Raw genomic sequence first — 15,836 nt, 5'->3', positions numbered from 1 at the left:
AAAAGTTGAAAGAATCATTGAAAAGGGCTGAAGAAAATAAGATTAAAGAAGATAATGCATACATCTCAGAGGTACAGAAGAATTTCAAACTTGTCAAACAACTCGCAAAAGTATAAGGATGAATCAATTAGTTCCCAAAATTTGTCAGAAGCCAAGGAGCAAATCTGGATGGACATTAATTCAACTAGTTCAGATTTTTGGACATCTATAGAAAATATTTTTGAACGGAAACAACTAGTGAACAAATCAAAAGTAGTCATTGAAGAGATCAAAGAAGAAGTGGATCATAAAACTGGAGAAGCAACTAAAATCATCAAGGTCTTAAAGTAAAAAACTAGGGAGGAATTGGAAGAGATGGGGATTCAAGATAGGAAAAATGTAGTCCTTGAAGTGATAAAGGTGTTGACCAAAAGGAATTTGATGCTACAGCTGGAGAAAAAAATGCCAAAATTTACAAGATCAGATCAAGAAATTTCATAAAAAGTTCTTTGTTCTTCAACAGAAAGGACTCTCATCATTGTGGGATTATCATGGTCAATTAATACAATGGATGCATATCAATAAAGGCTACATGATATAGCAGCAAACAAATCAAAATTTCCAAAGTTAAAGGAATTATTAGTGGTAAAAGTTTTCTTCAAGGTATAGAAGTTGATTTGTTTATTTCACATGAAATTCATCATTTTTTTGTCATCAAACCCACTTTTGAAAAATATACTAAGGTAGATGAGGCCTACAGAAAGGTAATAAAATTTTCATGCCAAGATGATGACCATGTGGGATAAGGTTGTTGAACTTATCAGTTAAACAACAAGCAAATTTTAAGGTAGAATTTCAACAAAGTGCAAAACAATCGGGAATACAATCAGTAGAAGCAGTTTTTGAGGCAAAAATTTCGGCTAAGTGCAGAACAATCGGGAACACAATCAACAAAATCATATTTTAAAGAAATCAATTGAAGACTCGATCTTTGATTAATGGTGCAATTTCCACTTAGCTAGTCAAAGATTTATTTCTTAAGTAATTTTGTTGAAACATCCAAATATTTTTGGATAAGTATTTATTTTCTCATGAAAAAGACGTAATAAGTTAGAGATTTTGAGGAAAACTTTATATCTACTTTGTAATTCAAATGAACAAGGGTTGATACTTTGATAGTACCAAGAGACATTGTTGTATTTTAGAAATTTTTAAAGATAACCAAAGGTTTTTGGCTTCATTTTTTAGCAACATTTGTGTTCATGTCAGTTTTCCTGTGTAATCATTTCTGTTATTCTTCATGTATTTGAGGTAACATAGAAGTATTGGGTAAGGCTGGGTTGAGTGTTGACCTCCCTGATAGCCCATGATAAAGTTATTATCATTACTGAGAATAGCTAATCGAATATTTTTTTAAAATTAGTACGTCTGTATCAATAAGTTGTCGCCTTTTGTCATCTCTTAAATATATATGTGTTAGTTATAGAAATCTTTCTATACACCTCCTTTATATTGGATAATTCAAGTATTTAGGAAGGATATTTAGTTATCAAATATTTTATTCTTTCATCTATCACAAACATTTAAAGGATTGTATGATGTTAATATTGAGATCAACACTTTTAGAAATCGTTGAAGTTTATGGATAATGTACATGTAAATGGTTTGAGTAGTTGATCATCCATTTTAAATAAAATCCTCGTTTAGATGCTTTGGCACAATTCTCCAACCAAGAATTGTCTTCGAGAAACAACATCAGATTGGCGTTGTTACTGGGGAACGAGATTTTGAAGTTTATTTTCCCTGGGACAACAATTAGACTTTACTCTTAATGGTGAATAAGAGGTTAGTAGGCTAAAACATTTCACTTAGCGACTTTATAGAGTAAAATTTGGCTTCATGCAGGCATACTCATTAGGGACTCGTTCAATCGCTGATGTATTTTGATTGTGGATGCAACCTTTTTCAGTAATGCCTTTTCTAAGAAGTTCATTGCCAACATCCACCATCACCTTCTCAATTTCTATTGAATCCTCATCTGGGGTAACTATAGGGGCTTTGGAAGAAAAAGCTTATATAGCAAGGGTTTCATCAATTGATTCTTGCAAAATTAGATATGGCTTCTTAGCAAGAAACACCAACACTAAATTAATATAAGATAAGTAACAATGTTTGCAAAACAATCAACATATTGAAACCATGGTAGTTAAGGCATAAAGTAACAACTAAACAAATATTTTTAATTATTGTTAAGTTGCCAAAGCCTAAGCTCCTGCAAATGAATGGATTAAGATGTCGTTATATATCTTGGTTATCTAAAACATGTTTCCTATATTAGAGTTTCGTCAAGGTGTTTTCATAAGTTATTTATCTATAAACATAATTATTACGATGTAAAAAAACATTAAACAATGACAAATATTATACCAAGAAAACTTTGTAGTGACAATGGGTGGTGTACAAGCAGTTGATAGTGTTAAGAAGGAAAGCGTGCAAGAAAGGAAAAACATGGAAAGGAAATTTCCTAGAGTGGTGCATGTGCGGAAGGAGCATCGTGTGGGATGTAGGTGTACTGAAGAAGTGTGTGGAGGTGGGAATGCATACAAACATGAAAAAGTGATTTATGTGTGTTGAAGGGGAATTTTTATGCCACAAAAGAATGTGTGGAGTTAAAGACTATGCAGAAACATGGCATGTGGCCAAGATAAAGTCTATGTGGAATTAAACCATGTTCAAAGTTAAAGGGGTTTACCGAGGTGGGGTATAACTGTCAAAATTATATGCATACATACATACATGTGTGTGTGTCTATGAATGGGTGAGGGTTGTTGATCACGATTAACAAGGGCAATTAGATTTTTTTGGGAGCACAAGTTTGTATGTTGGGCCATTCGATCAAAGAGATCATGACCATTAGATGTCATCATAGTGTAAATCCATTTTAAAACCCTGTGCTAGTGGGAGCCCGATGCATATGTGGACCATCAGATCAAAGAAGTTTGGGTCGTTGGATCTGGAAAGAACGCCATTGTAATAAAATATGGATAATTGAACTTGTTGTATCTATTTCTTGAAGATAGTTTATCGGTTGGAAATTGTTCCAAGAAAGAAACTCAACCTACTTTAGGTCTGTTAGAATTTTAGTGATATTTGAATTCTTTAAACATGATAATTACTTGTGAGCTTGTTGATTTCTTTATTATTATGTTTTTCTTCGTTCATCAAGAAATTACTAAAAATATAAGAATATGAAGATCACAAGAGATAAGAACACAAAGATATAGGCTACATGCTAGGGAAAACCCCCACACCATGGGGGGAAACCCATAAATCCTTTCTTTTTAAAATCCAGAGAAATCCAAGTCAAATAAATATGCTTCAGTAACTAGCTCCTTCCATTTCCAAGTCAACCCTCCATTAGACAATGAGGTCCTTCATATGTCTGCCATAAGTCTTCCCCCAAATTTGTCCATAATCTCAGAGTTACACCATAAAAAGCCTGTAATTTATCACAATATAGACATCCAAATTTCACACAGATAGGAAGTGGAAATTCTTCTTCCACGAAGAGCCGAATTTACAAAAAAATCACAAATATATTCCCACATAAATCTCACTTATCTTCACATACATATACTATAGAAGTATTACAGTTCATCATAGAAAATGGTTGAATTTTCTCTGCCATATGGATCTGAATACTTCAACAGATGATCCACGAACTTCTATGCAAATGGATGAGCATGATGGCATATAGATAGTTGTTCCCATGTATGAAAGGGTGCCTCCTAGGGCTAAGTTGACCTGTCTCCTATGAGGGTTGAATTGGAATCTTGGAGGACAAATATTATTTATTTAAATTTATTTAAATTTTCTTCTTCTTTTAATTTTCCAAATGGGGCATAATACAACTTAAAATTTTCTTCATAACAAATAAATCATTTCTTTAGGTAATGATGAAGATTGAACCTACTTACAATTTCCAACACTCCCTCTTAACTAGGGAGGTATTCACAGTGAATTATCTTGATATTCTCATCTATAATAAAGTATTCAAATTGATAAGCATCAATGACAACATCATCATAACCAACATTGTCACACCACCAAGGCCTTGGCGGGTACACTCTATCTCTCTAGAAGATCAAAGCAAAATGTTGGGAGGCATTCCATAGGACACTACACGCCTCTCTGAGGCACATACTCCACATAGGATACCCAAAGTATGTCCTCCACTGGACCATTTCCCTCAAGGAAATGTCTATCCACTAGACCATTCTTTATCCAAGTCCATGTACTTGACTTAGGATGTCAATCCTAATCTGCCATAGTACATGACTCAAGAATGTTTGTCCAAGATGCTTATCCAATCCATTATTCTCCTTATCCATATCCATGTACTTGAATTAGGATGTCAATAATAATTCATCACAACACATGACACAAGGAGAACCATGTGTCCAACCTTACTCCCTTTCAACCTGAGAGGAAAAATCCCTACTCGCTCCCTCTTAAATAGGGAGAGTACATCAACAAGCCTCAACTTGTGTAGGAAGTACTCATACATCCATTACTTCAACTACCTCTTATTCTATGGAGATATGTTGTAGCTTCCTTAACCAACCTTCCCATGATTGAGTTTTCTCATCTACAACTTCTGAAATAGAGATCCAAATCTGCCTCCAGATAGACCATGATTCCTTCTTTCATGATCACTTGAGGTCTTCACTTTATTGCATTCGGCACTGTGTTATACACTGCATCTTGCACTGCTTCTCATCCTCCAAAATTTCCTACTTGTCATTCTTCTATTCATTTAAGAAGACTTCTACTAGGGGTACTGAAACTACCCTAACTCTGTGACAAATCAACTGTTCTTGTCACTCTGCTTAGGGCTTTTAGATCTGCCCATCTTGTCAACAATTTCACTGCTCCATAACGCTCTTTCTAGGGCACATTAATATCCCACAGATATGCACCTTTGTTGCTCCAAAATTTAATTCATGAGGTATTGTACAAATCCTGCTTATCAAACTTCATTGAACAATGACATAAAACCACCCCTTACGCAATCTACAAATTTAGGACTTAATGACCAACCTACTCAACTCTAATTTGTCACGTCTAGTATTGTACTTTAGGACACACATAATATATCCCTCTCAAAAAGATGTTAACACATCAAATCATAGTCCTTAAGACTTATATAGGTATCCCACTGACTATTCATTTTCCCCTCCAAATTGACAGTCCTTAGGGCACAATAAATGCAATTATCAAGGAACGGAGCTTCCCGCGGCGATCAGGTCTCAGGAACGAAGCTGGCAACTCACAGAATGGCGCTGAAGGTTTTGGGGACAGGAGGAGTAGCATGCGCCGCTCCTGGAGCCCCTTCGTCCGCTCCTCTTGGGGCTCTCGCAGACCCTATCTTCGGATTATCCTTGGAAACTCAGACTCCTTTCCTCGGAAGATTAACAGCAGGCAGCCGTTTGGATCCAAGGGATCGCAACATCGTTCCAGTGTCTCGATTTTGGGATGATTTTGATTCTGGCAGAGCGTCGAACACACTGGCCTGTACGCTTTCACGGGAAGTGCAGGCTACCGCCAACACGAGGCCTAAATAGAAGAAAACCCTCGAAGCTCGTTCTTTCACCGCAGATGTGCCCGGAATCTATCTGGTTCATAACCAGAGCGCGCGGAGCAAGGGTATGGGGCTGCATGTTGCAGATCTGACCCCGCTCACATTGGGTTGGCCCAAACACTGCAGATCTGGCCTGGATCTAACCGATCCGGCCAATAACCAAGAACAGACAGAATCTAGGCAGCAGACCGACCCCTGCCAAACCGACTCTGCCAGATGCATGAACTGGACGGCAGTGGATTTTGGATCTGCAGGCATACCCATCGAATCTGCTGTTGAAGGAAAGAAAGGGGGGCTGCATGGTACAGATCCGCTCTCCCCTGTCCACAAATACTGCAGATCTGGCCCGGATCTAACCGATCTGGCCAAAAAACAAAAGAAAAGCCTACGCATGGGTACAGATCCTCTGCCTCCCACCGATCCAACGAGGGGCGGCATCAAACGATCGAAAGGGCGAACAGCGCTTGGAGGGACAGAGCCAGACGGTCTAGAAGCGATTCAAATTTTCATCAGAACCCTGTCAGGGAATACAATCTGCATGCAAATAAGAACAGGGATGCTGATAAAAAACATAAAGGACGAAATTCAAGAATTATCAGGCATATCAGCAAGTCTGCTGAGCTTGGTCTATGCAGGACACATTTTACAGGAAGAATTTACAGTGCAGCATTATGGAATAGTGAGAGATTCAACAATTTTTCTAAGTATGAGGTTGAGAGGAGGAAGCTTTGGATCTAGCTCAAAGGGCACAGGTTCGTTCAAGGATGTTGTCAAAGGAAAAGGGGAAGCCACCAACAAGCCAGCGCCACCACAAGATCTGCCTGGTCCTTATATAGTGGAGCAAAGTAAGCAGAACCCAGTACTGACAATAGACTTGCCGGAGGTAAACAACTTTCATGATGATCTCTCTTCCTTGGCAGTCATTTGTAGATTCAATGGCTTTTGGCCAAAAACAGATGCTTTACGACATTGGATCCATTCCACATGGACACCAAATTGTGACATCCTTTTATGCACAAAGGGTTTTTTTATTGTAAAATTTGACACAGTTGAGGAAAAAGACCATGCCCTCCATGAGGGGCCATGGTTCTGGGGCAACGCAGGGCTCTTCACGACCCCCTGGTTTCCGGGATTTGACCCCTCCTCTATGGTGGTCTCCAAAATGCCAGTCTGGGTAAGGTTACATAATCTCTCGCTTCACTTTTGGCTTCCCAAAGTATTCGAAGCAATGGGGAATGCAATAGGAAAATACATCAAGCAAGATGTCGAAAGAATTGCTAGATGCATTCACACTTTTGCTAGAATCTGTGTCGAAGTTGACCTCAGTCAAGGGCTTCCTGACAGCATCATCTTGATCCATAACAACTCCCAGTGGAAACAACCACTAGATTACGAAAACACGGCCTTCAGATGCCGAGGATGTCAACAGACAGGTCATCTCCGTAATAACTGTCCTCAAGCCAAAAAGGAAAACAGAAAGAATAAGAAACAAGCAAAAAAACCAAGAGGCTGGCAAAATACAGTGAATCCAGAAGAAGAAACAGAAGACGAGGAGGAAGACAATCCTCCAAATGCACATGACAATGACCCAATTGGAGGCGAAGCCGCGGTATCCTCGCCCATAGCACCTAATCAAGTTCACATGTCGTCAAAGGCTCCACAGCTCCACCCAAATCAGGCAGAGAAGATAAACGATGACCAGAACATGGGAGGGATAAAGCGGCACCACCAATCAGACACATCAGATTCAGACAAGGAAGCAGGCTCGCAGAAAGCTGAAACACAGTTAGTCATAGCCTCGATCGAGCCCACCCAAGGAGAGTGGCGCAAGGTCGAAAAGAAAAAAGGAAGAAAAACCTGAAGCGTGAGTCTTACTCACATATGAAATTCAGTTTTTCTTGTTTCCACTACTCTCTCTCTCTCTCCCTCTATTCTTTTCTCATCATTTTTTGCACGTTAGTCATGTAACGTTGCGTAGGGTGCCATGGCACTGGTGCCCATTGGGCAGCTTATGGGAATGCATCATGCATCTGCAATTGTAACTTTTCATTTTTTAAATAAAAGGTTACAGATTTTTCCACCGGAAAAAAATAAATAAATGCACTTATCAAACTTCCAATTACTTCAATGGTTAGGTCTTCTATAAGACTAGAAAGTCTTCTGAATATGCAACACTCTTCCATGTTAGCTTTTTGTTGCTAAACCCTAGGTAGGCTTAGCAATCACACTGACATGAAAGAGAAAAAGAGCCTATAGACAAGAAACTAACCAAAACCATCAATTTAGGAGGAAAGGCACATAATACTTATCTTTTGAAAATGATCAACCCTTAAGTAATACATGTAATTCATGCATCCATTTTGTTAGCTTTATCTCTTAAGAAAAATCAGCTCCCTCCTAAATTTCAATTTGCAAGGGTTAATCTCCAAACCCACAAAACCTACCAATCTAAAAAATTGCAATTTCTATAAGAATGCATATGTTAGTTACAAAGTACATGGTTTCTAACTATATGCTTTCCAAGATTCTTCAACAAGGATTTTAACTCATAAGCGATAATACTCTTATCCAGTCAATACATCCTTATAGACCCTCATCCTTCAACAACTCCCCAACAATTTAATCAAAGCTCCTTAAGAGCATACATCTTAGCAAGGAAACCTTAACATGTATTCTTGCCTAGATCTTGATCAAAGAGAAACAACAAGATACATACATGATCGACTTTAGTCTATATAGTCCTTCACTTCAATAGATGTATGTCATCTTCTTCCATCAGGGTTTCCTTATAAAAAAATTGGCCAACGAACCACAAAAATTCCTTCAAGTTGCTAGCAACATTCTTCTGTCTAGTTGAACGTATAAAGTCATAGCAAGATGAATCGTCCAAAAGTCATAGGACTGTATTTTATTGTAACATGGTTAGCTTTAGACCATAATGGGAAGCAAACCTTTATGTATTCCAGGTAGTAACATGCCACACTTTCTCACATTCATTATGTATTAAGGGTTTGGATTATCACATAATATGAAACCTTCAATTTTGCACCCATTGTCACATGATGAAATATTGAATCTTTTTCATAAAGAAAACACTTTAGGAATCTCAGTTATTTATATACCCAACAAAGGGTACTTAGTAGGATACTAGACCTCAGTCTAGTCAAATATTTAGTCAGCGAATACTCTATACTATTGTAGAAGCATAACTAGGTCTCGGCCTATTATGCATTGTTACTATTGTAGACAGATTTATCCCTATAAGAATCAATCTTATTACACTTGAGATGAAAAATATTTGTCAATCTTTTATTCAAACTCATATTGACAACACAAATTCAGTCTTAGAGAGAAGTGAAAACAAACATTCTCCATAGAGATATCAAGACTAAGTCTTTACTACAAGCTGCAAAATTAAAATTGTTTAACAACACAACTTCAGAGATAAGCTCAACGTTAAATCTCCTTTCATTTGCCATGATGAAGATTTGGATCAAGTGTCATTTATATGGCATAGCATATATGATTGTATTTCAGACCTGTAGTTGTAGGTTTTTCTTATCACTGAGAAATATTCTTGGCATATATTTGCATAAAATAATTATTAACTCAGAAAGATGTCATAGTAGATAATATTCACTCCAGAATTGTTACATAATCCAAAGCTCGGCCAAAAATAAAACTGATCCTAGGACTAGGTCATCGGGGAGCCCGTATATACTTCAATATCTTAAATCTTTGGAATACTTCACAAAGGTTTAATTCAGATCTCAAGACCGAATTTCACTTGCTTCTCATATCTTAGGAGGCTTGGATCAAAGAGAACTTGACCTTTACTATTATAGGAGAACTTAGGTCTCTAGTTTTTCCAATCATGGAGAAGTACTCTCTTCTCATAACTTCTTATAGAGTCACAAAATTTGTATAGCATTAGACCTTTATGGAGATCATTTTTAGAACTTGAATTCCTTTTAATATCTATCATCCTTATGATATTTTGCCTCTATAATAGTGCTCTTTCTCTTGCCCTAGCTTTGATACCATGTTAGAATTCTAGTGATAATTGAATTCATTAAATATGATAATTACTTGTGAGCTTGTTGATTTCTTTATTATTATGTTTTTCTTATTTCATCAAGAAATTACCAAAAATATAAGAATATGAAGATCACAAGAGACAATAACACAACGATATAGGCTCCAAGCCAGGGCAAAACCCCCACCACAGGAGAAAACCCATCAATCATTTCTTTATAAAATATAGATAAATCCAAGTCAAATACATATGCTTCAGTAACTAGCTCCTTCCATTGCCAAGTCAACCCTCCATCAAATAATGAGGTCCTTCATACGTCTGTTATAATTCTTCCCACAATTTTTTCCATAATCTCAAAGTTATACCATAAGAAGCCTAAACTTTATCACAGTAGAGACATTCAAATTTCAAAGAGATAGAGAACCAAAATTCTTCTTCCACCATGAGACAAATTTACAGAAGATTCATAGATATATTCCCACAGAAAGGTCGTTTATCTTCACATACATATACTATAGAAGTCTTACAGTTCATCATAGAAAATGGTCAAATTTTCTCTCCCAGAGTGATTTGAATACTTCCACAGATGATCCATGAATTTCTGCACAAATGCATGAGCATGTTGGCACATATATAGTTGTTCCCATGTCTGAAAGTGTGCCTCCTAGGGTTGAGTTGGCCTACCTCCTTGTAACTGCCTCCTCCTACATTTACCCAATTTATAAGCCTATCGGGGTAAACATGAGACAAAGAGTTACTATGACATAACCCGAACTCCAAGCTTTAGTTATGAAAGCAAGGTAGACAACTAAACTTCTCATAAACATCACACAGGGATAGAGGACCCTCAGGGACCAAAGGACCACCCTAGGTGACCAAACCCTGAGCTGACACTGCTTTTCCACAATACTAACCCCCAACTGCACACATGACAAGGTTTGAGTGCAGTTATAGACCTCCAACCACACACACAACACTGCCTCCATGCGCTTGTGACCCAACTTGCCTAGTTTAGAGGGTGTGGTCCAAAGATTTGAGCCACAATTCCAATCCACCCTCCAGACCACTTCCCAGAACTGCCCGAGACTTCTCATAATCATTATTGACAAGAGGAAAAAGCTAAACATTCAAACTTGGAGGCAAAACGTGACCTAGACTGCCTAGAACACATTAGACATTTTTTTAAACACATGGTAAACTTAGAAGCTACATGTCATGAATGCATATTTGGTCATAATAATATGAGATTCATCTAAGAATCACCAAGAAGGATTTATGACCTCTCCACATAGCTGCAACAACACTTATTAGTCCATATATTCATCAATCAATCAATAACTAAAATTATTCATGACAAGAGCCATAGATGGTACACATCATATAACCAACATATAACCAGAAAATAACCATCATAGAAAGCATGGCAACTCAGACATAATATCACCAATATAATGCTACAAATGCTCATATATCATAAGAGGAAAATGTCTCATATTAACATAGGAAAATACCAACCAAGTTAGGGACTTCCATGTACCACCGAACAATAGATTGGGCTGAAACAAATCTCTCTTTCAGCCACTCACCCCCGCGCCATATTCCAAGTATGAATGTGGGATCTCATGGAATAAACCAAGACAAAACCAAACCAAGGATTCCAAAGGCCAAACCACCTCAACCCTCAACCATAGTGATTCCACCTCCACGGTCGGACATCACTAACACCAACTAGATTGGTCTCTACCCAAGTTTCCCAAGGCTCCAAGAACTAGTAACTCAACCCATAGCCTTTCAGGGCTCCAAAGCATTTGTCCAACTCTGCTTGAGGGATTAGTAACTCACCCACCAAGGGCTCTAGAGCGTTTGTCGCAACCTAGGCTCCAAGACTAGAAAGTCAAGCCAAGTTGTTCTAGGGCTTCTAGAGCATTTGTTCCAACCCACAACCATAAGGAACAAAAGCACCAATTAAAAAACAACAAATGGAAAAAACCACTACACCATGGCTATCTAGGAAATGGTAAGGAAAGGCTAAAACCACTATCAATCCATGAAATCCTCCATGCCAATGAAAACACATAACCAGGAAATCACATGCATATACCATGCATCCATAAATCAACAAGGAAATCATACATGCAACCTATTACCTACAAAGTAATCCAGTTGTAGTTGTTTATCCGACGCTTCCCTTGCGCTTTTTGGCTTTTCTTTGCTTTCTTTCTCTAAATCCAATATATGCCAAATTGCTCCAAGAATGCTCCAAGAATTCCCCAAGGTTTCTCTAAGTGTGAAAGAGTGTGAGAGAATGAGAGAATAGAGGAGAGCTCCAAAACTAAACTGGCAAAAGGTTGTGCACTGATCCTCAGAAGCCTTTTTATCATTGAGACCTCTATTTTCTTCATTTTCCTTCATTTTTCCTTCGATTCCCCTCTCATGCAAATTTGTGTCTCTTCACCTTCCTTTTCTCCTATTTTCCTTTATTTCATAAATAAAATGTTATTATTGCCACTTTGCCTTTGTTAATTTCCATTATCATTAATTAATCACCAGTGATACCCATCACTATGTTTTGCCCAACATTCAACTTGGAATACGTGTCCCATGACCTTGGTCTTATTTTATTTTCATAGGAAATCAACTAGGCGTTGTTACACTCCTAGGAGGGGTGACTTGGCAACTTGGAGGACAACTATTATTTAAAAAAAAAAAACAAATTTTCTTCTTCTTTCAATTGTCCAAATGGGACATAATACAACTTATATTTTGCTTTATAACAAATAAATCATTTCTTTATGTAATTATGAAGGCTGAACCTAGTTACAATTTCCCACAAGGTCCAAGTTGGCCCTTGAACCAAAGGGGGCTCCCTTAGATGTTACAAGGCTAACTAACTGTTCATAGCAATGAACAATATCCTTTTAATCATAACAATCAGATTTAGGGGTTTGTTGAGAGGTGGTTACTGAGGCTTTCTAATCCTTGCTTAAATGAATAAAAACCGTACATGTAGAGATCTAATAAAAGGGCCAACATCCAACCATGACAAAATACAATATCTTGAAAGAGGTTGATAGAAGACCAAAGAAAATATTAGCTAACAATCATACTTAGACTAAATACTTATCTCAACTGATAAGATTAGAAATCATGTGAAGATCCTTCAATAACTTGATAAAATATAAATTGTTGTTATGTAGAAAGAACAATATAACGGTTAACCATATAAAGGGATCAACAATGACAATTTGTCACTTTGATCTACTCAGTGATGAACATAACTTTACAGGGGATGTAAGGGAGGATGGTATTCAGCCTAGCATCTCCTAATTATCCACACAACATCAAAACATATGAGGGAAAAGTATTATGAAAAACGATAAAAACTCACATGAGACACAATTCTGCTATTAGGTGAAGCCAAAAGCCTTTAATTAAAACCCTGGTAGCATAAGGATATTACAAAAAAAAATTATGGTTTCCCCAAAATCCAACCCTTTTACCATCAAACTCAAAGAACATATAGAAAAGCATATCCTCAAGTTTGTTACAATATTTGATGAACATAAATATAATAATAAACTAAAAATAAATACAATCTTTAATTTGTTGCAGAAAATCTCGAAATGGTAGAAAGTCTTATGCCTTTAAATATAGGAATTGGTTCACTGATGCTAATTCTCCTCCTTTTAAAACTAAGATTATTGAAGTCGTTTCCTGAAGCTTAGTTAACTACCCAACAAATAATGGAAACTTTACCACCTATTTAACCAACTATTTGTTTGACTGATGTATTCATGCCCTTAACTCTGGAAACAATCTTCTACTAGCTTACTCTACTTGGAAAATTGGGATATGAAGTTGTTTCTTTAAAAACCTGCCAACCTCCCATTAAACAAGGTTAACTCTGTCACATGTTCCACAACTATCACATAACACATCTTTCCCTTAGAAAAAAACATCTCTACTCGGGGAAGAATGACTTGAACCCAAACCTTGAATATACTGCTTGTTTTCAGTATTACGTTCATCATTCTTTCAAATCCATTTTGAAATAGGTAAAAAAGAACCCATTCTCCCACAAATCCCTAAGATATGACATTTTTCAGAATGTAATGTGTCATTAACTGAAACATATATAGAAGGAGAAGAAGTGACGTGACCAATAACCTCAAATAAGACACTTGCAGCATTGAGTTTCTTGATAATGATATCAAGATTGCCACTACTAACTTTGAGGACAAAGTCAAGTTCCTTTACATACAATACTTCAAATATACCAGTGTTTTTGGAGCTTAGGTTAACCTTCATCCCACAACTTCCTACAAAAGCCAACTCCAACATGAATACAACTATACCCCATCACTAATGTCATGACCAGATGAAACAATATTCTCTCCAAACAAACAATTCCTCGACTGAAATAAATACTCTCTTGAAATCTAAAACATTATCAAAGTTTGGGAAAATGTTACCGATCTGATAAAATAACATAAGCAAAAGAAAAACCACTTAAATGGTGTTTTCCTTTAGCTAAATCAACATGGAGTAGACTTCCATTATCTCCTAGCTTGAAATGTACTGTAATAGTCTTTGAAATATCTGGACAAGTCACATTAGCATTAATTACTAGATTACCAGGATCTTTGACAATTTCTCCTATGTATGTTCATCTTCAGGCTTTAAATGTTTTATCATATGATTTGTCCACTCATCATCGTTTTCCTTCAAATTCCAAATTTGCAAGAGAAAATAGATGGGTACCATAATCTAATAAAACATTATACCATTTATTCTTAGTTTTTATTTAAGAAATATCGTTACCAACTTCTTAGTTTTTATTTAAGAAATATCGTTACCAACTCCTTCCTTGTTGGGTTTATGAGAACTAGAGGTAGAAAGTAGTCATTTGTTAATAACAGAGGCTGCAAAGCATAATATAACCCAGTACTATGTGCTTTCATATCATAAATGAAATTTCTTGATAAATTCAGCTATTGCAAAAGAGTAAATTGGATAGAGGTTTATGAAAAATAGAGACTCTGTTGAGAATCAAAACTGAAATTGATTCTCCATGTTCTCAATTTCACTTATTGATATAAAATTGAAATGCTGCTTTGGTATTGAGTTTTCGCCCTCCAAACATGGTTCTGTATTGACAATACTTACGTTACCCACTAAGAGAACATGTGAGACATCACAGAGAACCGTTGGTTTTAATGTCTACAATCCTCCACCAAAAACTTATTGAAGCATTTCTTGATATGGAGACTTTCTCTATCACCTGATCAAATATACGTGCAAGAGGAAGACACGAGAAATAAACATCCTTATCTGTTTTCTTGAGATGATGATTGTTGGTGTGATGGAAGAGATGCTGAAACATTTTCTAGAAGACCTGGTCTTTCTCTGGAATTTCTGGGCTGGGTGTTTTTAGAAATCTGACCATTACGTGATTTGGGCATATACCCTTACAAAACCAACAAAATATCCTAAAATGTTGTCAATTTTGCATTTAAAAAAAAAAAAAAACCACGTGTCACCCAATTGGGTCCATCTTGCAAAAAAAAAACCATGTTTCAGTTTTTTGAAATCCACCTTCAGTTGCCCGGAATATGCACTCGAAATTCACTACCTATACATTGTTGTGAAATTTGTCCAGATGTTGACCATATATGTAGTTAACAATTATGGAACCAATTCTTTTTCATATAAATATCCTCATCACCATTTGCATTCCAACCAACAACATTGCAATATGCTAACTGTTGTTGTCAATAATATACTCAATGTAAATCCTTTTCGACATTACTAATTATTCAGGTCTGTTTTTGCTATTTATACACCCTAGATACAATGAAAAAAACTGATCCACATCAAATTATTACTAATCCCCTCTGCTTTTGCCTTTGTCCATTTTGTTCTGGTCAAAAACATGGGTGTCACAAAAGGCAAGTAATTGCTTATGCTTGCAATCATGCAGTTTTGGATGATATGTTATTTCAATAGCATTACCATAATCAACGCAAGAACAAAGTCCATTCTAGAGACAATGGAAATAGTTTGCATCTCTGAAATAAGCTTGTAGAAAACTCACCTCTCTTGAGAGGAATATCAGGCACATCTCTGAAGCAATGCTCATTGTATATAAAGTCCCATATTGTCCGAGATGAAAAATCAATG

Source organism: Pinus tabuliformis, chromosome 9 (assembly GCF_031772625.1).
Source record: "Pinus tabuliformis cultivar Carrire ecotype Pingquan chromosome 9, CPIR1, whole genome shotgun sequence".
NCBI lineage: Eukaryota > Viridiplantae > Streptophyta > Pinopsida > Pinales > Pinaceae > Pinus > Pinus tabuliformis.
The sequence above is the reverse complement of the archived record's forward strand: the minus strand, read 5'-3'. Positions refer to the sequence as shown.